Source organism: Cupressus sempervirens, chromosome 11 (assembly GCF_028749045.1).
Source record: "Cupressus sempervirens isolate cs-2001-9-10 chromosome 11, ASM2874904v1, whole genome shotgun sequence".
Classification (NCBI taxonomy): Eukaryota; Viridiplantae; Streptophyta; class Pinopsida; order Cupressales; family Cupressaceae; genus Cupressus; species Cupressus sempervirens.
In genome coordinates, this window is record NC_143128.1 from 652,738,746 (window position 1) to 652,763,950 (window position 25,205).

Here is a 25,205-nt window from a genome sequence, read left to right on the forward strand (position 1 = left end):
TTAGAACATCATCTTTTGGAGTATCATCCAACACTACCTAATCATATTTCTTCTTCTCATGTTACTACAATAGATCTTTGTACAACACTTTCTCATTGAATATGACATCCCTACTTACAATTTTATGATTTTCAAAATTCCAAAGCCTATAACCAATTTCATTAATGCCATATCCAACAAATACACATTTCTTTGTCTTAGCTTCCAGCTTGGTTCTATTTTCAAAATCTATATGAGAAAATACTTCATAGGGTAAAAGCACAAACCTATGTCACCCTTTTGTAAAGGAAAAGGCTAACAAAAGTATAATTGTTCACCTTCAATGATATAAAACTCATACTATTATTTTGAATTTGAAAATAAAGTAAACTAATGAAATGTGTAAAAATGGATGAAATTTAGGATTATAACTTTTAATAATTATTCGGAATGAGAATTGACATATTTTCCTAATTTTTATAGATAACTTTTTAGCTGCTAAAAAATGTTGAAAATTAGGGGTCTAGTTCCCACCACAACACTATATGGAAATAAACTTATTTCCCTTTGATCTCAAACTATGTTATATATACCATATATAGCTAGAACAATAAAAAATAAAAATCAATTTTAGACCTATATTTTCTCTTTTATAGTGATACAAATTTCAATTCACCTAAAATCAATAATTTTCATCTCCCACCACGTTTTTCAAAACAAATCTATTTTGACTAGAAGAAAAAGTATACATTCTAGAAGAGGACACTCTCCTCTAGAATAGTTTTCCTATGGAGTCCTTGGAATAGTTTTCTATCCATGAATACCATTAGTGGAGAAATAATCTTCAAATTCATGACTACAATACTCACCACCATTATAAGATCTGAAAGACATTTTAGTTTCTTTCCAGTCTCATTTTCAACCAAGCATTTCCATTTCTTAAAAGTTTGAAATACATCAAATTTCTATCTAAGAAAATAAACCCATACTTTTATAGTTACATCATCAATAAACGTGACATAATAATGAGAGCCACCAAGGGAAGATACCTGAGCTAGTCCCCATACATCTGTATGCACAAGCTCTAATTTCTCACTTTTATTTTCTTCCGCAATCTTCACAAAACTCACTCTCTTTTGTTTTCCATACACACAAATTTCACATAAATCTATATTAACACATTTCAAACCTGGTAAAACTTGATTTGAATGAAGTACTTTCATACCTTCCTCACTCATGTTCCTAAGTATATTGTGCTAGAACGTTGTATCAAAATTTACATCAGCTATTTGTTCTCCCTACTCAACTACAACATAAGTTTTACAAAGATATAAGGTGCCTAATTTCACACCTTTTGCTACTACAAGGGAACCTTTTGAAAAATTGAAAGTAACTACACAATCCTCATCACTGAGTTGTCCTACTAAAATTAAATTCCTACTCAACCTTGGAACATGTCTTACCTCATGTAGTAGCCAATGATTCTCATTCTAGAACTTAATCTTAATTTTTCCTTTTCCAACAATCTGACAAGGTTTATTATCCCCTAAATAAACAAGCCCAAAATCCCCTTGGACATAATCAATAAAATATCCTCTATGAGGTGTAGCATGAAATGAAGCACTAGAATCTAAAACCCATGAATCATGAACACTTTCTAAAGATAGAAGCAAAGCATCCTCTTCGGATTTGTTACTTACCACATTTGCCTCCTTGTTCACTTTTGGTTTATCTCCTTCATTGTTCTTTTGAGTCCAACAATCTTTATTCTTATGCCCTATTTTACCATAGTACCAGCAATCTCTCGATCCTCTAGATTGAGACCTCTTCCCCTTTGACTTTCCTCTTGATTTTCCAATATTTCTGAAATTATTTCGTCTCTTAGTCATTATGCCTCTACTTTGTGCATTCAAAGCACTTCCTAATGTAGATCCACCTGAGACTTTCCTACGAGTTTCCTCTCTGATCACATCATCAAATTTTAGGGTATTAGATCCAAAAATAGAATTGCTCACATCCATTACCAAGTCATTCCAGCTTTCAGGCAAAGAACATAAAACCAAGATAGCCCTAATTTCTTCATCAAAATTAATACCCATAGAAGATAACTGACTAATAACAGTATTAAACTCATTTAAATGATCTACAATAGATCCACCTTCTACCATTTTCATATTAAATAAATGCTTCATGAGAAATACCTTATTTGAGGCGGAGAGCTTTTCATACAATTTCTCTAGGGTTTCCATCAACTCTTCCATTGTTTTTATTTTTGTAATGTTAAATGTCACTGATGGTGCCAAGCATAATTGAATGCTTCCAAGTTCCTTTCTATCTAAAATCTCCCAATCCTCATCTGACATAGTTCCTTGTTTCTTGGATTTTCCTTCCAATGGCTTCCATAAATCCTTCTGATAAAGATAGTCCTCCATTTGCATCTTCCATAACTAAAAGTTCTGCCCATTAAACTTCTCCACCTTTAGCTTACCCTTTTCTACCATTGGTCCCACTCAACCACGAGACTCCCATTCAACTGCGAAACCTTCCTATAGAGGATCGCTAAAAAAATGACAATGACGGTTTGGCTAAAAAATATGATGATTGTATGGCTCTGATAACACTTGTTAGGATTAGCTTCAAACAAAAATAATAGTTATATGCAAATCTAACAAATATTAGAACATAAATATGACACATAAGAGAACACAAGACACCAAGATTTAACATGGTTCACCCAATCCCTAGGCTACGTCCACCAAAAACAAGTCCAATATTATTATGATCCAGTGATTACAACCTTATCACAATTAGTAATCCCTTATAGATCAATATTTATGCAAGAACCAATTTTCACATTACACCTTATGAAAATCCCTAACCCTAAGCCTTTTTATATGAGCATTTTGACACTTAAAAAATTAAGGCTAGAATAATAGAAAAATAGTACCCGATGCCTTTTACAATATAAGGTCATTTTTGGCTTTGGGAGCACCCCGTTCACCCCATATTAGAGATGATGCCCTCAAACCCCTATAGAAATAATCTGGAGGGAAACCACGTCAAATAAACCTCTAATTTTGATTAGGCTCCACATCACAACAAATAATGAAACCATTCCCATAGTGGGAAAAGGATCTATCATGGTCCTCACCAAGCAAGGTGAGATGAAGGAGATAAAAATGTGTATTTTGTCCCTAGTATGAAGCACAACTTGATGATTGTTGGACAACTCATTCAAAATGGATACAAGGTAATGATGGAAAATGAAAAGTGTGTCATTCATAAGAAGGATCAAAGTAATAGATTACTTCCAGTGGTCCAAATGACAAAGAACTTGATGTTTTGTTTGAGGATAGAGACATGCTTCTCTTCTCAAGTTAGTGTTTCACCTCCCAAGCATGCATGTATAGCAGTACATCAGTAATCAACTCTTAGGGGTTTGATTAAAGACCCCTCCAAGCTTTGGCATCTCAAGTATGGACATTTTGGCCTTGCTGGTTTAAATTTGTTGTCCAAGAAAATAATGGTAGATGGTTTTTCAAGCATAGTAGATTCATATTATAAGTTTGAGGCTTCCATTTTGGGTAAGCAACATAGGCTTCCCTTTAATTCTATCTAGAAGGGCTAGAGAATCATTAGAGTTGGTGCACTCTAATTCAGTAGGTCCTATGCAAACTACTTCTATTGGGGGGAGTACTTATTTTATGACATTCATATCTATGAGTTTAGTCATAGAATATGGGTGTATTTTTTGAAGAGCAAATATGAGGCATTTGATAAATTTATTGAATTTAAAGCCCTGGTTAAAAAGGAATGTGGACACTATGTAAAAGCTCTTGGATTAGATAAAGAAGGGGAGTATGCATCCAATATGTTTGTAAATTTTTGCAGGAAGAATGGCATCAAGAAAGACCTTATAGCCAGTTATACTCCATAGCAAAATGGAGTGGCTAAGAGGAAGAACATGAGCACTGTTGAAATGGCTAGAAGCATGATGAAAGCAAAAGGGTTCCCAACTAAATATTGGGGAGAGGCTATAGCAATAGCAGTATATTTGATCAATAGGTGTACCAGAAAGATAGTTCATGACAACATTCCTCTTGAGGCATGGTCAAGGAATAGATGGATAGTTGAAAATGTGAGAGTGTTCAGATATGTAGCATATGCACATGTGCCTAAAGAATAAAGGCAGAAGCTAGATGACAAAGGTGTGAAGTGTATCTTCATAGGTTATATCTCAAAATCAAAGGCCTATAGATTGTATGATCCAATCACCAAGAATATCATCATTTCAAGAGATGTGAAGTTTCTTGAAAATTAGTCATAGGATGGCTCAGTTGATGTATCTTCAAGCACTTCAATCAAAGTGCCAAGTATTGATTAGGAAGAGGAAGACATTGGTTATGAGCAAGATGATGGAGTAGCAAACTTATATTATAGACAAAGGAAAAAAGACAAGAAGCCCCTTCCATGCCGAGTGATAGCTACAAGCACTTCAAGGTAGCCCCAAGCTAGTATGCAAAATAGTAGCAGAAACAATACTAAGAATTTAGATCCAACTCTCACCTCCCTATTGCCAAGAAAGACTAAAACTCTAAGGGAGATATACCAAGATGAAATGTATGAGGAAGATTATGATGAGAGTGTCAATTTTTTTTTTTTCCCATAGTGATCAAATTTATTTTGAGGAATGTGTGATTGAAGAGAAATGGTGTAATGCCATGGATGAGGAAATAGATGCTATTGAAAGAAAATAGAAATGGAAGTTAACTACTTTGCCTCCCAAGAAGCAAGTAATTTGATTGAAATGGGTTTATAAGACCAAATGTAATGTTGAAGGAAAAATAGATAGGAATAAGGCATGTTTAGTAGTCAAAGGGTACAAACAACAACATGGGGGAGATTATGATGAGATGTGCCCTAGTTGCAAGAATGGAAGCCGTGCATGTTGTCATAAGAATTGCAGCCCAACATAAATAGAACGTATATCAAATGGATGTGAAGTCCACCTTCTTGAATGGCGTATTGAAAGAAGAAGTTTATGTGGAGTAGTCACTTGGTTATGAAGTTCTCAGTGAAGAACACAAGGTGTATTGATTGAAGATAGTTGTATATGGACTCAAGAAAGCTCCATGAGCATGGTACAACAAGATTGACTCATACTTCATGAGCAATGGCTTCAAAAAAAGTGATGGTGAGCCCACTATCTACATCAAGGCAACAAATGGTTAAGTGTTGATTGTTGACTTGTATGTTGATGACTTAATCCTTACTAGAAATGACAATTTTTTAATTGGTGAGTTAAAAGAGGCCATGAAGAATGAATTTGAAATGATAGAACTAGGTCTTATGAAACACATTCTAGGCATAGAAGTAAAATGAATGCATGATGGCATCTTCATCTCTCAAAAAAAAATGCAAGGTAGCTCTTAGAGGGATTCAAAATGTAGAACAATAAGGCCCCCAACAAAAATAACAGTAGATCTCAAGTTGAGCAAGGAAGATTGCAACAAAAGTGTGAATCCAACACTATACAGGAGTATGGTTGGAAGCTTGATGTAGTTGACAGCAACTCATCCTGACATGATGCATGCAGTATGTTTGATTTCCAGATTTATGGAAACACCAAAGGATTTCTATTGGCAAGTAGGAAAGAGGATTTTGAGGTATTTGAATGGTACAAAAGGATTTGGGATTTTGTATACTGCAAATAATGATTTTAGGCTAGTTGGTTACACCGATAGTGATTGGGCTGAAAGTTTAGATGATAGGAATAGCACTTCTACATATATGTTTCATATGGGACTAGGTGAAATTTCATGGGCATCCAAGAAGAAACCTATTATTTTTCAATCTACAACAGAGGCCAAATACATGGCAAAAAATGCAGTAGCATGTCAAGCTATTTGGTTAAGGAGAATCTTGATAGATTTGAATGAAAAGCAAGAGGATGGAACCAAAATCTTTTGTGACAACATCTCCTCAATCGCACTATCTAAGAATCTAGTCCTCCATGGGAGAAGAAAGCACATTGAGATTAGATATCACTTCATATGAGATTTGGTGGAGAATAGAGATATCAATATGGAATAAATTGTAAGTCTGAGTAGCAGCTAGTAGAGATTTCTACAAAGCCTTCAAGAATTGGAACTTTTGTGTTGGTAAGAAAGAGTCTTGGTGTAGTTGATTTAGATCAAGAGTGATCCTTGTTTGTTTGGCTTGTGACAAAGGGGGAGTGTCAAAAATTTAATGCAATTGGTCAGTTGCCCCTATAGCCAAATGCCCACCTACCCATCTAACACTCATTAACTTGGTAGGTGAGTTTGAAATAAAAATGAGAGGGAAGACATTTTTGTTGAAAGATAAAAGGAATGAATCTAATTTATTTGATCAATTGGAGTAGTTAGAGAGATCAAAAGAGTAGAGTAGAGTGCAGAGAAAATAAGAAGATCAGTAGATTAGAGCAAAGGAAGAATATTCAGAACAAAGATCAGAAGACATGAAGAAGGTTCACTTTCGTGTTTGCAGTAGCACATGTTGAAACTCCTTATCATTTTGTAAGGGTTCATTTGGTTCCTCAGAGATGATAGGAGTTGGCTTTCTCAAAATCCAAATTTGAAATTTGTGCATTTGTTTCAAAATTGGAAAAATGGAATTAGCATACCGAACTTCCAATTTTGCCTCAAAATTAGGTTTTCCAACTTCCTGGTAGCAAGTAGGAATTGAAAATCAGAAACCTGGTTTTTTTTTTTTAAGGAGTGTAAAAACTATAGATTGGACTACTTTTTGAAATTTACCTTCAACTCCAAGCTTACGCATAAAAATGTGTCTTCGCATGCATCTTCTAAGTGAAACAAATAGTTCAAGTAAAATCCCAATAATTAGAATGAAGATTTGCAAAAACTTGATTTGGCTAAACCAAGGTTTGTAGAAACCCCAATTTTTTAAATTCCACAAACCAAATGGACCTTAAGTTCATATTGATTTGTCTTGAGAAGTAGTGATTGCTCCAGGCATTATTGAATGTAGTCTCTAGTGTTGTAGTTTAAAGTTTAAGTTTTATCAATTTGAAGTTTTTAGTGTTTTTCTATTTGAATCTGAATGCTCCTAGATTTTGTAATAGTTTAACCTAATTGAATAGAAAGAAAGCAAGCAATCATATTTGATGTATGGTTCTTTCCCTTCTATTTGATATTACATGTTTTGTGCTTGAGATAATAATACTTGCAAGTTTCGAAGTTATCCACTTTGTGTTTTAATTGTGGAAATGCTTAGACTGTAATTTTGTTAAACAACTCACTTAGTTCACTCTTTAACCAAGATCTCTCTTCTGTTTTTCCTACTGAGTTCACTTGGTGTCTTTTTTGACCAGGATCTTTTGGTCTAAGTGTTGGTTAGGTGTCAAGCTTACCAAGCTCCACCTTCTTTTGAGACTAAATTCACTTGGCAACCATTGTGTCAAGCTCCACCTTCCATTGAGTGACCATTTGTGTGTCACTTAACATCCACTATGTGCTAAGAAAACTATCACTCAACACCTTCTTATGCCAAGAAAAATTATATGTTGTGAAGTTGAATTGTTTACATTTTTCTTTGTGCCTTGGATAAAATTTTCCATGTCTAACCGCACATGCTATTTGCAACATATTGAAAATAATCTAATTCACACCCACCACCATTGATAACATGTAATTAGTTGAAAAAAATCTCTCATGGAATAGAGTTACATTTATGTATGATTTCCACCATGATGTATGGGTTTTCTTACATTAGATAGAATTACACCTAGATGTCTTTCCCCAATTTTTTTGTTTGCCTAGTAAAAGCCCACATAGTTTCTTACTTGGGACTATATAGTAAAATCCTTCATTTTTGGAAAGTACATTTTTTCATTTAGATTGATATATTTTTTTCTCTAATGAAATGCATAATGTTTGTGGTACAATTAATGACATAGTTATTTGCATGGTTGTTTCAATTTTATCTGTGTATTTGTTTGTTGGGCTAGTAATGTAAAACAATTTTGTCAACTGCACATGGTCATCCCTAGTTTTCTTGTATAGCTACAACATTGATTAGCCTCATATAATTTATTTGATTGCTATTGGGTGAAGTTATATTTTTGTCTCTGATGAAATGCGAAATGTTTGTGATACAATTAATGACATAGTTATTTGCATTGTTGTTTCAATTTTATCTATGTATTTTTTTATTGGGCTAGTAATGTAAAAAGATTTTGTCAACTACACATGGTCATCCCTAGTTTTCTTGTATAGCTACAACATTGATTAGCCTCATATAATTTATTTGATTGCTATTAGGTCAAGTTATTGAACTAAACTCTTCATCAACACTATTAATACCACCATTAATACCTAGACATTTCTTCCAATCAAAGAATTATGCATGCACAACCCTTATTTGATAGTAATTCATGTTTGTGGACAAATTTTTGAATCATTCCTTTCAAATGTATATCATCCTCTCAATTGTCATCCAGATTTGTAAGATTTTAGCTAAATTATTCATCATCATGTTTGTTTAGTTTTTTTTTTTTAAATGAAGTTAAGAGGCTTTCTACAATGATATCAAATTTCAATGTAAAATTTTTTTACTTTAAAAAAAAATTGATGTGCAACTATCAGTTGTAAAGAAAAAATATTGGCAGTTACATATAAACTTCATGTAGTGAAAAGAAATTGATAGATTTCTTATACTATTTTGTTGAACTGGAGAATGTGAAATGCCTAATAAGGTATGCGGAAAGACTACTTGTGGTCCACCTAAACAAGTGTATAATTGATCATTGTAATTTTTCTCATTCTTCAATTTGCACAATGGGATCCATTCAAAATGTACTTCTTTTTTCTCTCTAAACTTGCCTTTTCTTTCTATGAGTTTCCTAAATGGGGATTTATGTGGAGATATTAGATTTGGGCATCAAGATTGTTTCTAGATTTCATTCTCATTGCCTGTAAATGGCTTGAAAATTTTTTAATTGGATATCTTGATTATGAAATTTTGATTTCTTCAATTTGGATATCTCTGGGCTTATTTTACACAGAATTCTAGGTATGCTAGTTAAGCTAAGAGGATTTCTATAGTGATATCAAATTTCAATGTAAACTTTTTGTATTAAAAAAAAAATTTGGCGTACAACTATCAATTGTAAAATAAAAAATATTGGCAGTTACACATAAACTTCATGCAATTAAAAGGAATTGATCAATTTCCTATTCTATTTTGTTGAATTGGAGAATGTGAAATGCATAATAGGGTACGTGGAAGACTATTTGTGGTCGACTTGAAAAAGTGTAATAATTTGTACAATAGGATCCATTCAAAATGTACTTCTTTATCTCTCTAAACCTTATCCTTGTTTTCTTTTTTTGTTTTCTTTCTTCTGTCTTTTTGTGAGTTCCTTAGATGAGGAATTATGTGGAGATATTAGATTTGGGCATCAAGATTGTTTCTAGATTTCATTCTATATTTACTTTATTGGTCTAATTTCATTCTCATTGCCTATAGATGGCTTGACAAAATTAAAATTAAAATTTTACACAAAATTTTAATTTTAAAATTTTATGTATGCTAGTTTATAATCAATTCTTCACCTTTATGTCAAATAGATTAAAGTGTAAGATGTTTATAATTAAGTTCTTTTTAAACTAAAATTTATTCTTTTCTTTTACATAGTCATTTCTATTAAAATTTAATTAAATACATTTTTTCCTACTAAAATCTACTATAATCATAATTTTTTTTTCTCTTTACTTAGAACCATTCATTGTGATTCACCACTATTTTATTTGTTTAGGTGTAAGAAAAATTATATTTAGTTGGTTTGTATTTCAAATTTTATCTTCATTCCTAATACTAAAAATAGAAAAGAACTTAAAAGTCTTATGCACTAAATTTTTTTGTGATTTAGTATTTTTTATAATATTTATAATATTTTTACAAAATGATCATATATAAGAATTATTTACACATTAAAAAAATACATATTTATTATACATAAACTTTAGTTGAAAATAGATTTTTTTCATTGATAGTCTTTCTTCTATTAATAAAAGTACTAAAGTTACATATTCATTAAAAAAATGGTCAGTCAGACAACACCAAGGTTGGCCTAGAGGATCATGGTAGTCTTTAGAACTCCATCCATCAGTGGGTTTAATAGGTGAATCAGCCAAAGACCATCCATTATCAACAACGTCCTTGTCTTTATCTTTCTCCTCATCAATCCTAGGAGGTGACAATGCTAAGGACAATAGGAGTGGCACCTAGGGACCAACCACAAATATGTAATAGTGGAGAAGATGAGCAACAACATTAGATGTCATTCCCACTACCAAGAGAGCAACAGGGAGCCTGGGATCGATGAGTTTATGGAGGAACTATGACCTGGACGATAACCATGGGGCAGAGTAACTATTGGATGGATATTTTTCAACCAAAAGTTTTGGGTAAAAATCTAGTCACAAAATAGGATGCCCAGCCACAGCGTGTGATGCAAAGTCTCCTACCTTGAAGGGAAGGCTCCCTCTTCTCACTATTCCTTGGATCAACTCAAGATAAGCAAGAAGTTGAGAGATTTTATAAAATTGGTGTTACCAATATCATTTTATCTTATCTTTCAAGAGAGAATCCACTTACTCATAGAGCGAGTAATGGGTAGGGTGAATCTCTAGCTACACTTCTATCAAGAGCTAGAAATAGTGATATCAATAAACCTTCACTAACTCAAAGGCTAGCTGCAAATATACTAGTTTGGCTCTAATTTTGATTGTACTTCTATATGGAAAAGCTTTACAATTAGGGTACAAAGACTCCTAAAATTAAAAATAACTTAACTATTTTGTGAAATTATAAATAAGTACAAGCTATAGACAAAGTTTCTAGCTATATATTTCCACAATTGCTCCTAATCAAAGATTTGGCTCCACTTGCTTCTTCAATCACTATGAGCTCCATTATTGAACACATAATAATAACATGAATCAAAGATAATAGGTACAAATTACATTGAAAGCTTCTAATTTAATCTATCACAATTGCTTCCAAAAAAAGCTTCAAATTCAATTAATTCTTTTATTTGCTTTTCTCTCAAATTCATAATACACAATCAAAATTATGCTTGTACAAATGTGGAAAAGCTTTCTTGAATACAAAAAAAGATGAATTTTACAATGAGGGGGCACTCCTTTATATAGGTATAGGAGTTGAGAAAAGGGTGGAGGAAAAAGTGGGAGTAACTCGACCAACTTTGACCTAGTCTAACTAAAAGAGAAAATCTAGGGTTACATGCAATTGCATGCGCAACTCGTATTACATCTTTTCATGTACATGCAACTCACATTACATGTAATTAAATTTTTTCATGGAATGCATCCTCTCCAAATACAAATATGGAAGAAGAAGAAAGAAGACAAAAGAGAAGGAAATAATCCAAGGGATTGTTCTGAAAGGCCTTTTACTTGACGATGTAATCTTGAATGATCACAGGATCTAAAGTTCCTTTACTTTGTACCACTGCATTCACCTTAATAACCATGGTGTTGTATCTTTTGATAACCTTTGACTTTGATGAATTTTCTGTTGTCATTTGAAAAATTGATGTGATCCAACTTTTCTCATTCAAGTTGTTGTGAATTCTCCTTTGTAGATTAGCACAAACTATAGTCTCTAACACTTTGAAAACCTTCTCAATGGTGTTGGAATGTAAATTCAAATTCAAATTTCCATCAGCACCTTTACCTCTCTTTTTTCTAAAGTAAAGTTCTTGGCACATGAGAATGTGTGCAAATGGAGATTGTTGATTTCCAAAATGTAACTTAGGGCTTTCAAGATGTTGTTGCATGAAAAATGATTATATGTAAGTGCAACATGTAACAAGAGATGAAGGATGAGATGGAATGTGAAGGTAGATGGTGAATGAGCTTTTATATGTAAGTGTGAAAGGAAGATGAGGTGCCAAGCATGGAAAGATGCAAAAAATTGAAAAGTAAATATTTTCTTATGGAGGCATGAATGCATATGGCAAAAATGGAATGAAGTTTGAGGGAAAATGAACTTTATAGTCGTCTTAGGTGAAAAGGTGAAGTGAAAGTGCATGAAAGATGAAAATGACATCTTTTTGAATTTTCAAGAAGTGACTTTTAATCAAAAGTGGACATTTTTGATGCAACAACATGAATTAAAAATATCATGTTATATTTTTAATTTGATATTGAATTTTTGAAAATATAACTTAAATTTACTTTTTGTTATGTTTTTAAGTTACTTTATCATTTAAGTTTTCACTTAAAGTCACTATATAACCTATATAGTTTAAGTTTGATTTTTTATTTTTAAATCAAATGCTCATTTAAATGTTACTTTTTAAATGATATTTATGTTTTGTATTTTTAAATATGATATATAAATATTATGTATGTCTCGTACAGTTAGTAGAAATAGAATCTGATGGCACTCTTGCATTGCCCTATGTATTCACAATTATTATGCTAAGAGACTTTCTATAGTGATATCAAATTTCAATGTAAATTTTTTGTATTTAAAAAAAAATATTGGTGTGCAAGTGTCAATTGTAAAAACAAAATATTGGCACTCACACATAAACTTCATGCAGTACAAAGGAATTGACAAATTTCCTATTCTATTTTGTTGAATTGGAGAATGTGAAACACTTAACAAGGTATGTGTAAGACTATTTCTAGTTGACCTCGACAAGTATATAATTGATCACTATAATTTTTCTCATTCCTTAATTTGGACAAGGGGATTTGTTCTCTCTAAACCTTATCCTCGTTTATATTTTCTTTCTATGATTATGTAGAGATATTAGATTTGGGCATCAAGATTGTTTCCAAATTTCATTCTCTATTTTTTTTTATAGGTTCGATTTCATTCTCATTACCTTTAGATGACTTGACAAAATTTAAATTGGATATCTTGATTTTGAGTTTTTTATTTCTACAATTTGGTTATCTTCTAGGCTTATTTTACACAAATTTTAATTAAAATTTAAGGTATGCTAGTATTTACAATAGGTCTATTTTTAATATTGTATTTTTTCTAGTTAGTGCGGTTGGAGGGATCTATATAGTATTTTTTCTATATGTAATATAGTATTTTTTTCTAGTTGGTGAGGTTGGGGGATCTATATGTCCTATCCATTTTGGTTCATGTTGGGACTCTTTTCAAGTTCCATGTTTTCCTTTGGATGATTTGGTGATTTCTATATAGTTCTTTTAATGGAAGGATGGTTTTAAGCCTCAAGATCCCTTCCAAGTGGTGGGTGTATGTTTTTGGTTATTGTAGTAGGTAGATTTTGGGATATTCTAATCCCTAGGTGGAATTCAAGTCTACTAATAGTATATACTATGAAGGACTCCATTAGCTTGGTTTGATGGCTAAGGGAGCCATGTATTATCTATACTTTAGTTTGGGGAGCCTCAAAACCTAGTAGTCTCTACTCTGTAGATCTAGTTTCACTTTTTTGCTAGCCTTGTGTGCTTGGTTTTCTAGGGCAGCCAGTTCCTACTAGGTTAAATGTTTTTTGGGATGAAATTTATTTGTTACTCTTAATCTGCTATACTTTGTAATGTCATATATTTGACATAGATTCATATTGATGCAGTTTTAGATCCACCATAAAATTGTATTTTTCAATTATCTTAGGCTATATTAATCAATAACGTTGTAACTATTTATTTTATTTAATCTTATGGAAAGATGATATATTGTGTGCATTTGAAAAGGCTAGGTTTTCCATTTCATAATTGAAACCATGATTAAAGGGGTAGGGAGATATAGGGAGGGATGGGGGGATAAGCATATAGGATAAATATATTTGAGGTGATACATTGTATATGGATCAAAGAGAAATAGAGAAATAGAGAATATTGATAAGAGGGCTTCATTAATACACCAAAAACATAATAAAAATAGAGAAAAAATAATAATTTGCAAGAACAAAATATAGAATTCTTATTATTTCAATAAATGTGGAATTAGAGAATTTTGAAAGAAAACCCACATGGGCACCTTTATTAAAATAATGTGCACGATCAAGCTATCAACTATCACTCAAAACTATCTTAGACAACCTATGAGACTTCCTTCTATAGGAAAATTTCCACTGCCCATGAAGGTTGTAGACATTTCACCCCAACCCTTGAAGCCTGCCAAGCCTAAAATTACATATAAAGTTGGCTCAAAAAATTACAAATGATATTTCAATATTTTTAGGTATAACATCATAGAAGACTTGGAATAAGGGATGGTTCATGATTTGTGGGAATAATGTATTCTTTAGGTAGTGTGCTCTCACAATAAGCCTTTTGTTCTTATCAACTCCTAACAAGGTTGGAACCATTTAATAGGGATTTGGTCCTTTAATAGGGACTTATCCTTCAACAAGGACTTTTCTTCTAATGGGGATAGATGCACTAAATTCATTGTAGTAATTCCTTGTTGGAAATATAGATGGAGTAACTGAGAGGGGGGGTGAATTAGTTACCACAAAAATAATTCCACAGATACCTTAGATGTCTTATAAAACTAGCTATTGTTGTTACTCAGTAGCTATACAAAAAAATGTTGTAATTTGATAGATGCAATGTATATTATCTTTAACAGATCTTAAGCATTCACAATGATTAACATGCAACCATAAAGAAAATAACATGAACACATGAGACACCAAATTTAACGAGGAAGCCCAATATGGGAAAAACCACCAAGTAACTAACTACTAATTTTCAATTTTTTGAAGCGAGCCCTATTAGGAGCCAACCCTGTTAAAGGTTACAAACACACTGTTAGGTGTTACCTTGTTAAAGAATTTAATCAGCCTATTAGGAGTGGCCTTGCTAGAGGACTTTAGAAACAATTCAATAGAACTATCAGCTTATTAGAGGATTTACAAAATAGTTGTTAAACCAACTCTGTTAAGAGATTTAGAAATCACTACTACAATGGTGAGAAAGTAGCAATGAATTGACCTGAATGAGATGCTACTGCATTGCTGATATAGATCTCAATTCTACTTCACTAGATCCTCTTCTAATTGAATGCAACTTTTCTACTCAAGGATATCTGATCCTTCTTCAAAATTTGCCCACGCTTTCTTCTTCACATAATCAACACACTTGCATGCTTGCTCATTACACTTTAGAATTCACAACTTGACCTTTTATTTATACCTTACAAATTGTCAAGTCATCTCATTTACAAGCTATAATTACCAATAATCATTACCTCAGTCAGCTACAATCATTACATAAAATAATTGAGCTTTATTTCCCAAAATAATGAAATCCTTCATTGGTCGACCCTGCCCTGTAAACACTGCTCCAAAAATGATTTTCAGTGTTAACCAACTGAAGTTCGGTGAACATTGCAAACTTTGTAAAATCCTTCAACACTTGAGTGAGTTTGGTAGACACTGTTTCCACAGAGTAACTTTTGGGAATGCTTGGTAGACTCTAGAATTTTCTTTGCTAACCAACTGAGCTCGATAGACTCTGTTTGATAACTGATATTACATTTGTGTAACATCAAAGGCAACACACAATTGAATAATTGTATCCAACAATCTCCCTCTTTGGCATTGATGGCAACACAATATGTCATAGCAGATGAAATTTGAAAACAAGTCTTTTTCTAATAGAACATTCTCCCTCTTAGATTTTATGCCACAAACTCCTCTAATGTAGTAATTTCCCTCTATGAAGAAATTACATAGCTTCTTTTCTAAAAAACGAACTCTTCACAAACAAATTTTAGAAAGATATGATAGTAAACTCTCCCTCTTTGACAACACATGCCAAAGACAACACAAACCAAATGAGTAACAATGTACCTTGAGTACTAATTCATATGCAATGTTTCCATGACTATGCTGCATTAACTGATAGATCTTCAACTTGGTTCCTTTTGATGCATCACTAAAACTTTATTTTAGTGAGCTTTAGATAGGGAAATGACCCCTAGCTTACCTCTTAGATACAAGAATGCATCCTTAGGTAATGGTTTGGTGAATATCTCAACAATCTAGTCCTTTGTATGGACATATTCCAATCTGGTCTCCTTATCCTACACCAATTCTCTGACAAAGTGATACTTTATTGCAATGTACTTGGTTTTGGAATGCATTATTGGATTCTTTGATATGTTGATTGCACTTGTATTACCACAAAACATAACAACTAGTTCTTTGATCTCAACCTTCATGCCTTCCAATAACTGCTTAAACCAAAAAATATTAGAAGAGTTTACTACTGCTACAACATACTCTGCTTTTGTTGTAGATTGGGATGTATAATTTTTCTTTTTACTTGTCCAAGAAACCAACCTTTTTCCAAGAAAGAATGCTCCACCACTTGTACTCTTTCTATCATCAATGTTTCCTACCTAATTAGCATCATTAAACACTTTCAAGTCCAAATTTCCTCCAAGTTTGTACCAGAATCCATAATCTTTAGTGCCTTTCAAGTATCTCAAGATCCTTTTGATTGCCATCATGTGATTTTCTCTAGGTTTTCCTAAAAAATTTGCTACTATACCAACTGTAAGAGTAATATCAAACCTTGTATGAACTACATACTGCACCTTTCCAATCATTAATCTATATAAGGTGTGATCTACCTCTTTTGATTCATCATCCTTGGTAAGCTTTAGTCTAGTACACATGGAAATCCCAACTGATTTACAATCTTCCATTCCAAACTTCTTGAGTATCTCCTTGATGTATTTAGACTAAGTAATGTAGATACCATTCTTGCTTTGTTGAATTTGAAGACCAACAAAGAATTTGATCTTACCAAACATAGAAATTTAAAATTCCTTGTTCATTTTGTTCTAAAAACTCTTTGCATAGATCATCATTCCCTGTAAACAAAGTATCATCCACAAATATTTCTGCTAGAACAATCTTGTTATCTGGTCCTTCCTTGATATACAAGCTAATGTTATCATTAGTGCTCTAAAAACCAATCTGAATAAGATAGTTATGCAATCTTTCATACCATGCTCTAGGGGCTTATTTCAGACTATACAATGCTTTATGTAATTTGCAGACCATGTCCTTCTTGTCTAGATCAAAAAAACCTTCAGGTTGATCGAGCTCACTCAAGTGTTGAAGGATTTTGTGGAAAAAGCCAGTGTTAACCAAGCTCACAAGGTTAACGAAGAAAAGTCAATGTTTACTAAGTTTAATCGGTCTCCAAAGGATTTTGCAGAATTCATAGTTTTCACCAAGCTTTAGTTGGTTAACACTGGAAATCATTTTTGGAGCAATGTTTATCAAGTAGGTTCGGCCATTGAAGGATTTCATTATTTTGGGAAATAAAGCTTAATTGTTTTATGTAATGATTGTAGCCAACTGAGGTAATGATTATTGGTACTTGTAACATGTAAATGAGCTAACTTGACAACTTGTAAGGTATAAATAAAAGGTCAAGTTGTGAATTCTAAAGTTTAATGAGCGAGCATGCAAGTGTTTTGATTATGTGAAGAAGAAAGTGTGAGTGAATTTCAAAGAAGGATTAGATATCCTTGAGGAGCAAAAAATTTGCATTCGATCAAAATAGGATCTAGTGAAGTAAAACTAAGATCTATATCAGTAATTTAGTTGCATCTCATTCAGGTCAATTCATTGTTACTTTCTCAACATTGTAGTAGTGATCTATAAATCTCTTAACAAAGTTGGTTTAACAACCATTTTGTAAATCCTCTAACAAGGTGACAGTTCTATTGAATTGTTTCTAAAGTCCTCTAGCAAGGCCACTCCTAACATGGTGATTAAATCCTTTAACAAGGTCACACCTAACAGTGTGTTTTGTAACCTTTAAAAAGGTTGGCTCCTAATAGGGCTCACTTCAGAAGACTAAAAATCAGTAGCTAGTTACTTAGTGGTTTTTTCCATATTGGGTTTCCGCATTAAATCTGGTGTCTCATGTGTTCATGTTATTTTATTTATGGTTGCATGTTAATCACTATGAATTTTTAAGATCTGTTAAAGATAACATACACTGTATCTACTGAGTTACAACATATTTCTATATAGCTACTGAGTGACAACAATAACTAGTTTTATAAGACATCTAAGGGATCTGTGGATTTGTTTTTGTGGTAACTAATTCACCCCCCCTCTTAGTTACTCCATCTATATTTCCAATACTCCTAATATGGTTAGGTTCTCTAATGTTGATATACTCATGTTAGTACATGATATTGTTGGTATCATTGCCACCATGACTTTTCCCTTAACAAGTTTTTCTTTGACAACATAAATCCTTTTGTTATGGTGTTGGCTTTCATGTTGTTATATATTTGTATATTCTTGTTTTGTGATTTTTTAAAGATTTTTGAAGTTAATAATCATTGTACACAACTAACTCACAGCCACCACCCCCCAACCTAGTTATGTGGTATGGACTTCAATTATTAACAATTCCTACAAAGCAACAACTAGATTATCATTAAAGATATGTCTCTATATTTAATTTTAAAGGCTAAAATATGATCCATTCTATAAGAACTCAAGTATGATTGCATAAATAAGATAAGAATTCAAGAATTTATTTAGAGAATTGTATTATCTTTTTTTTTTTTAAACTTTGTCTTAGTATCTTTTATTATTTCAATCTGTCCATGTTAGCAATTGTTGCATGAAATCCATGGAGATCCATCCCCTCAAACACTTTATTCATTCGATATTGAAAATAATTCCAACTTCTTCTTTTTTTCATTCTACTCCAACAAAAGGTTCCTATGAATTATTGTTATTCATATTGTTGTTGTCATGTAGAAATTATAGTTATGATTCTAGTTCTAGGGATAACTATTTAAGGAAAAAGATTGCTCTTGATAACTACCTTAGTTTGATGATAGATTTAATTTCATCCAAGTGATATAATTAGATAATTGGGATAAATTGTTTTTATTTCCACCAATCCTAAAAACCAAGTTTTTATCATGTTTGGTTAGTGGCTTCATTCATTTCCCAAAGAATATTATTTTATGAAGTTCATAGCTGGAATAAGTGTTGGTTGTTGTGGATAGAGTTTAGTAGTAGTTATGATTGATAAAAGGAGGTTTATTACTTGTCAAAAACTAGTTTTAGATAGAAACACTATATGAGGTAATGGAGTATTAGAATCTTCTCCACCTTTAGGATCCATTCATCCAGTGAATGTGATTTAGCTTTGTCATAAACCTTTTTCAAAGTATCAATGTTAGCATCAAAGAGACGTCATAAGAAAATTAAAGTGAGAAGAAGGGGAGAAATGAGATAGTCTAGAAGTGGTAGGTGGAGGAACTATGACCTTGAAAATAGCCACTAAGCAGAGTACAGTCAATAAAAATAGAATCTGGTGGCACTTTGACCTTGTTTCATGTATTCAAAAGTATTAAGCCGAGAGGCTTTCTACAGTGAGATCAAATTTCAATGTATACTTTTTGTATTTAATTTTTTTTTTTGACATGAAATTGTCAATTATATAATAAAAAAATTGGTAGTTGCACATAAACTTCATGGAGTGAAAAGGAATTGATAGATTTCTTATTCTATTTTGTTGAACTGGAGAATGTGAAATGTCTTATAAGGGTATACATGGAAGACTATTTGTGGTTGCCCTAAATAAGTATATAAGTATATAATTGATCACTATAATTTTTCTCATTCCTCAATTTGGACAATGAGAGTGATTCAAAATTTACTTATTTTTCTCTCTAAACCTTATCCTAGTTTTTTCTTTCTTTTAGTGATTTTCTTAGATGGAGAATTATGTGGAGATATTAGATTTAGGCATGAAGATTGTTTTTAAGTTTCATTCCCTATTTTTTTTATAGGTCTAATTTCATTATCATTGCCTATAGATGGCTTGACAAAATTACAATTTGGATATCCCTTGGCTTATTTTACACAAAATTTTAATTAAAATTTTAGGTATGCTAGTATTTAAAGTAGGTCTATTTGTATTTTTTGAATGATTTATTTAGAATATATAAAAACATAAAATTATAATGTTTGTAAATTTTTATAGTTTTAATATGAATATTTAGAATAGTTTCTATTTTCATGTATTTATTGTGAATTGAATTTTTTTAATATGTAATATAATGTTTCTTTTTTATCTATATATATAATATGTAATATTGTATTTTTCCTAGTTGGTGAGGTTGGAGGGATCTATATAGTGTTTTTTCTATATGTAATATAGTATTTTTGTCTAGTTTGTGAGGTTGGTGGAATCTATATATATCCCATCCATTTTGGTTGGTGTTGGGACCCTTGTTAAGTTCCATGTTTTCCTTTAGATGATTTGGTGTTTTTTGTGTAGTTTTTTTAATAGAAGGATGATTTTAGGTGTTAAGATCCCTTTCAAGTGGCGGGTTTATGTTTTCAATTATTTTAGTAGTCATATTTTGGGATATTATCAGTAGGGAGCCATGTATTCTCTTTATTTTGGTTTGGGGAACCTTGAAACCTAGTAGTCTCTACTTTATAGAGCTAGTTTCACTATTTTGCCAGCCTTGTGTGCTTGTTTTGCTAGGGCAGCAGGTTCTTGCTAGGTTAAATTATTTTTGGGATGGAATTTATTTGTCTCTCTTAGGCTTCTATACTTTTTTATATAACATATTTGTCATAGATTTGTATTGATGCAACTCTAGATCCCCCATAAAATCACATTTGTCAGTTATCTTAGGTTATATTAATCAATATATTTGTAAGTATTTATTTTATTTAATCTTATGGAAAGATGATATATTGTGTGCATTTAAAAAGGCTAGGTTTTCCATTTCATAAATGAAACCATAATTAGAGGTGTGGGGAGATATAGGAAGGGATGGGGGCATAAAGATATAGGATATATTTGATGTGATACATAGTATATGGATCAATACATATTGAAGATCAAACAGAAATAGAGAATATAAAATTTTGAGAAGAGGTATCCCATTGATACACCAGACACATAATAGTAATAGAGAAATAATAAAAAATTGCAAGAAGCAAATATAGAATTCTTATTATCTCAGTAAATGTGGAATTAGAGAATTCTCAAAGAAAACCCACATGGGCACCTTCATTAAAATAATTTGCAAGATAGAGTTGGGAACTATCACCCAAAAATATCCTACACAACCTATAAGACTTCCTTGTATAGAAAGATTTTCACTGCCCATGAAGTTTCTAGACATTTCACCCTAATCCTTGAGGCCAACCCTAAAATTACATATAAAGTCAGCTCAAAATAATTACAAATGATATTTCAATATTTTTAGGTATAACATCATAGAGGACGTGGAATAATTGAAGCTTCATTATTTGAGGGAATAATGATTTCTTTAGGTAGTGTACTCTGGTAGTAAGCCTTTTGTTCTTATCAACTCCTAACAAGGTTGGAACATTTTAATAGGGGTTTAGTCCTTTAATAGCGACTTGTCCTTCAATAAGGTTATTTCCTTTAATTGGGATAGATGCACTAAATTCATTGTACTAACTCCTAATATGGTTAGGTTCTCTAAAATTGATATTCTCTTATTAGTACCTAATATTGTCAGTATCATCCTCGCCATGAATTCTCCCTTAACAAGTGTTTCTTTAAGAACATAAATCCGTTTGTTATGGTGTTGGCTTTCATACTATCATATATTTTTATATTCTTGTTTGTGATTTTTTAAAGAATTTTGAAGTTAATAATCATTATACAAAACTAACACACACCCCCACTAGTTATGAGGTATGGAATTTGATTGCTAGCAATTCCTACAAACAAACAACTAGACTACCATTAAAGATATGTCTTTATTTTTAAAGGCTAAAATATGATCCATTCTATAAGAACCCAAGTATGATTGTATAAATAAGAATTTAATTAGAGCATTGTATAATCTTATCATTTTTTAAAACTTTTCCTTAGTATCTTTTATTATTTAAATATGTCCATGTTTGTCATTCTTGCATGAAATCCATGGAGATCTAGCCCCTTAAACACTTTATTAATTCTATATTCAAAATAATTCCAAATTTTGTTTTTCCATTGTACTCCAACAAAAGGTTCCTATGAATTATCATTCTTATTCTTATTGTTCTTGTTGTCATAGAAATTATAGTTATGATTCTAGTTCTAGGGATAACTACTCAAGGAAAAAGATTACATTTGATAACTACCCTAGTTTGATGATGGATTTAATTTCACCCAAGTGATGTAATTAGATAATTGGGATAAATTCTTTTTATTTCCACCAATCTTGAAAACCAAGTTTTTATCATGTTTGGTTAGTGGCTTAATTCATTTCCTAAAGAATATTATTTTATGAGGTGCATAGCTAGAATAAGTAAGTACTAATTGTTGGCTAGAAAGTAGTTTTTGTAATATGGGTAGATTTTAGTAGTAGTTATTATTGATCAAAGGAGGTTTATTACTTTTCAAAAACTAGTTTTAGATAGCAACACTATCTAAGGTAATGGAGTATTATAATTTCCTCCATCTTGAGGATCCATCCATCAGGTGAATGTAAAAGCTTTGTTATAAACCTTTTCTAAATTATTGATGTTAGCATAAAAAATACATTAGAATAAAATTAAAGCATGAGGATACAAAGCCTTATATATAAACCTAAATAGAAACTACCCCAGTTTACAAAAGTGATGATTAAACATGGAAATAGCTGTAGAATTTTGATTAAAAAATAATAGCTTTTGTGTAGCAGCGAAGACATCTCCATCCATTTTATCTACACAACAATGTTTAATACCTAGAAACAATGCCCAAACTCACAAGGATGTGGAGCCAAATAGCTTTGATACCATGTAAAATTTTGATAAAAACAACAAGTTTTGTGCAGCAATCAAGACAAAATAGTGCATTATTGCTTGGCACCAATAGGGATTGACTTGCTCGATACACATAAGGAGGTCGACAGTGTAGACACCTAAATTTGATTACACCGCTTTGGTAATCTAATTTAGCCATCTCTAAAGGCATCATTAATTAAGCTCTTATTTAATTAATCCTTTGCCATCCCTAGCTGATTAATTTAATTAATCATCTATAGTCCTAATTAATAAATCAAATAAACCTATTATTTATCAATTAAATCCTATTCTTCTATCTAATTCCAAAAATCCCCATTTATTAAATAAATCTATTTGATAAATAAAATCCTCAAATCCAAAAACCCCTAACCTATCCCTAATCCTCCATTTAGCCTAATCCACCCCATCCAACCATACTAAACTAGCTTAGTCACTAACTCGCCCACCCTCATTAATGCCATCCACTTGCACATCTCTAACATTCCTAATCTAATCCTAAACCCAAGCCTAATCCACCCCTTAATGATGTCACATTCCCTAAACAAGTTTAAGACTTTCCTAAACCAAATCAAAGTCTCCCATCAAAAATCCCAACCACCAAGTCATGAGTGCTCTTACAAACCATAAAAGACTCTTACAAGCCCACTCATGACTCTTACATCCATCTTCCACACTCTTCCCTCTTCCACACTCATTCCTCTTACATCTCTCTTACATACTCAACCCCACTCATCATGCCTTTAACCAACCCTTTACCCTACCCTCTCACACTCATCCTCCTTGTGACAAGTGTCACCTTCCCATTGGTGCTAAACAAGCACAATCCATGTGCTCCCCTTTGAGTGCATCTTAGCCCTCCTTAACCATCTCCCCATCCTTTCATCTAAGCCCTCCATCCCTCTACCCCTTGGCCTATAAATTGAATCCCATCCCAAGCCATTTCATCAACAATCTTTGAGCTAAAGTTACCATGCTATTTTGAGAACCAAAGCCATCAATCTTACCCTTATAATGCCAAATTGAGAGCTCACAAAGCTACCAATTTTCCATTACCCACCTCCATTGAAGCATCTTTTGAGCATCTTGAGCATACATCCACATCAAAAGGACACATCTACAGAATCAAGAAAGCATGGAGTGTTTTCTCTTGTGAGGTTTGCACTTTTTGTTTGCTTTTCTTTGTCTAAACATATATGTGAATTTAGTTTTGGTTTGTGAATGTTTACTTTATTTGTTAATATTTTTTGCATACTAAATCTTGTTCTATAGACAGTAATAAGGACCAAGTTCTTAGTCACCAAAGGGAGGCTTGACCAAGATAGGCAACTCAATAGAGGTAGATAATGAGTTTATCAGTCAATAGGAACCGAGTTACTTAGCTCAAACACAAGCTAAGTGATGTGAGGAGAAACAACATCATTCTAGAAAATGCGTAGACAAAGTTCATGATTTCTTCTTATTTTTATCAAAACTACTAACATGCACAGTGAAATGTGGCAATGGAGACAAGATCCAAAACAAAATTGATTGGTGATTGGCAAGTTTTCTTTCTTTCTATTGATTGAATCAAACTGATACAAATTTGGAGAATGAACTACAAACCCTAGAAGAAAAAGAATATCTAAATACTTAAAACAAACTTATAGAAATGTATGGCTTCATAGAATAAGCCTGGAGCAATCACTGCACATAGAGGAGAAACCTTCACTTTCACGAAACTTAGAAAGTCATTCACCCATGTTGTTGTTGCATTTTGATAAAAATTTATGTTGTTGTTCCTCTGTTGAAATCTTGTCTCCTTTCAAATGTTTGGGATCTATATTTAAAGAATAAAACATTCCCCCCTTTTGTCTCTTTCTATCCACATAGAATTTCCCTCTCATTTTTTAATTCAAATTGACCTACCACATTTAATGTCTTTGACTGCTAGAGCTACAGTGTCTTTTGACAATTTGAACAAACTTCAAATTGTACCCAAACTATCTATGATGTCTATTGACCAGGTATGTGAGAAGATAAGATAAGAGAATCAACTAGTATAGAAACATTCAAGACAATTAATTATGATTCTTTAAATAAAGATGATCAAGTGAAGCTTAAAAGATCTATGATGGATATGATGATAAAGTTTATATATACACATATAGAACTAGGTGAAAGAATTCCTAAATATTTGTATAACAAATTAGATGGTAAGTGGAAGAGGGAATTATCTACTGAAAGACAAATTAGGGAGACCAATTTAGAACAAACAATGCCTGTCAACACAAAAAAACTACTATATTGACACTAATGACAAACATATTCATTGATATGTTTACTTGACAAGATAGAGGAAAGAGGATCAATCACAGTTCAAATAATTATTTTGCAAGGAATAGTTGAGAGA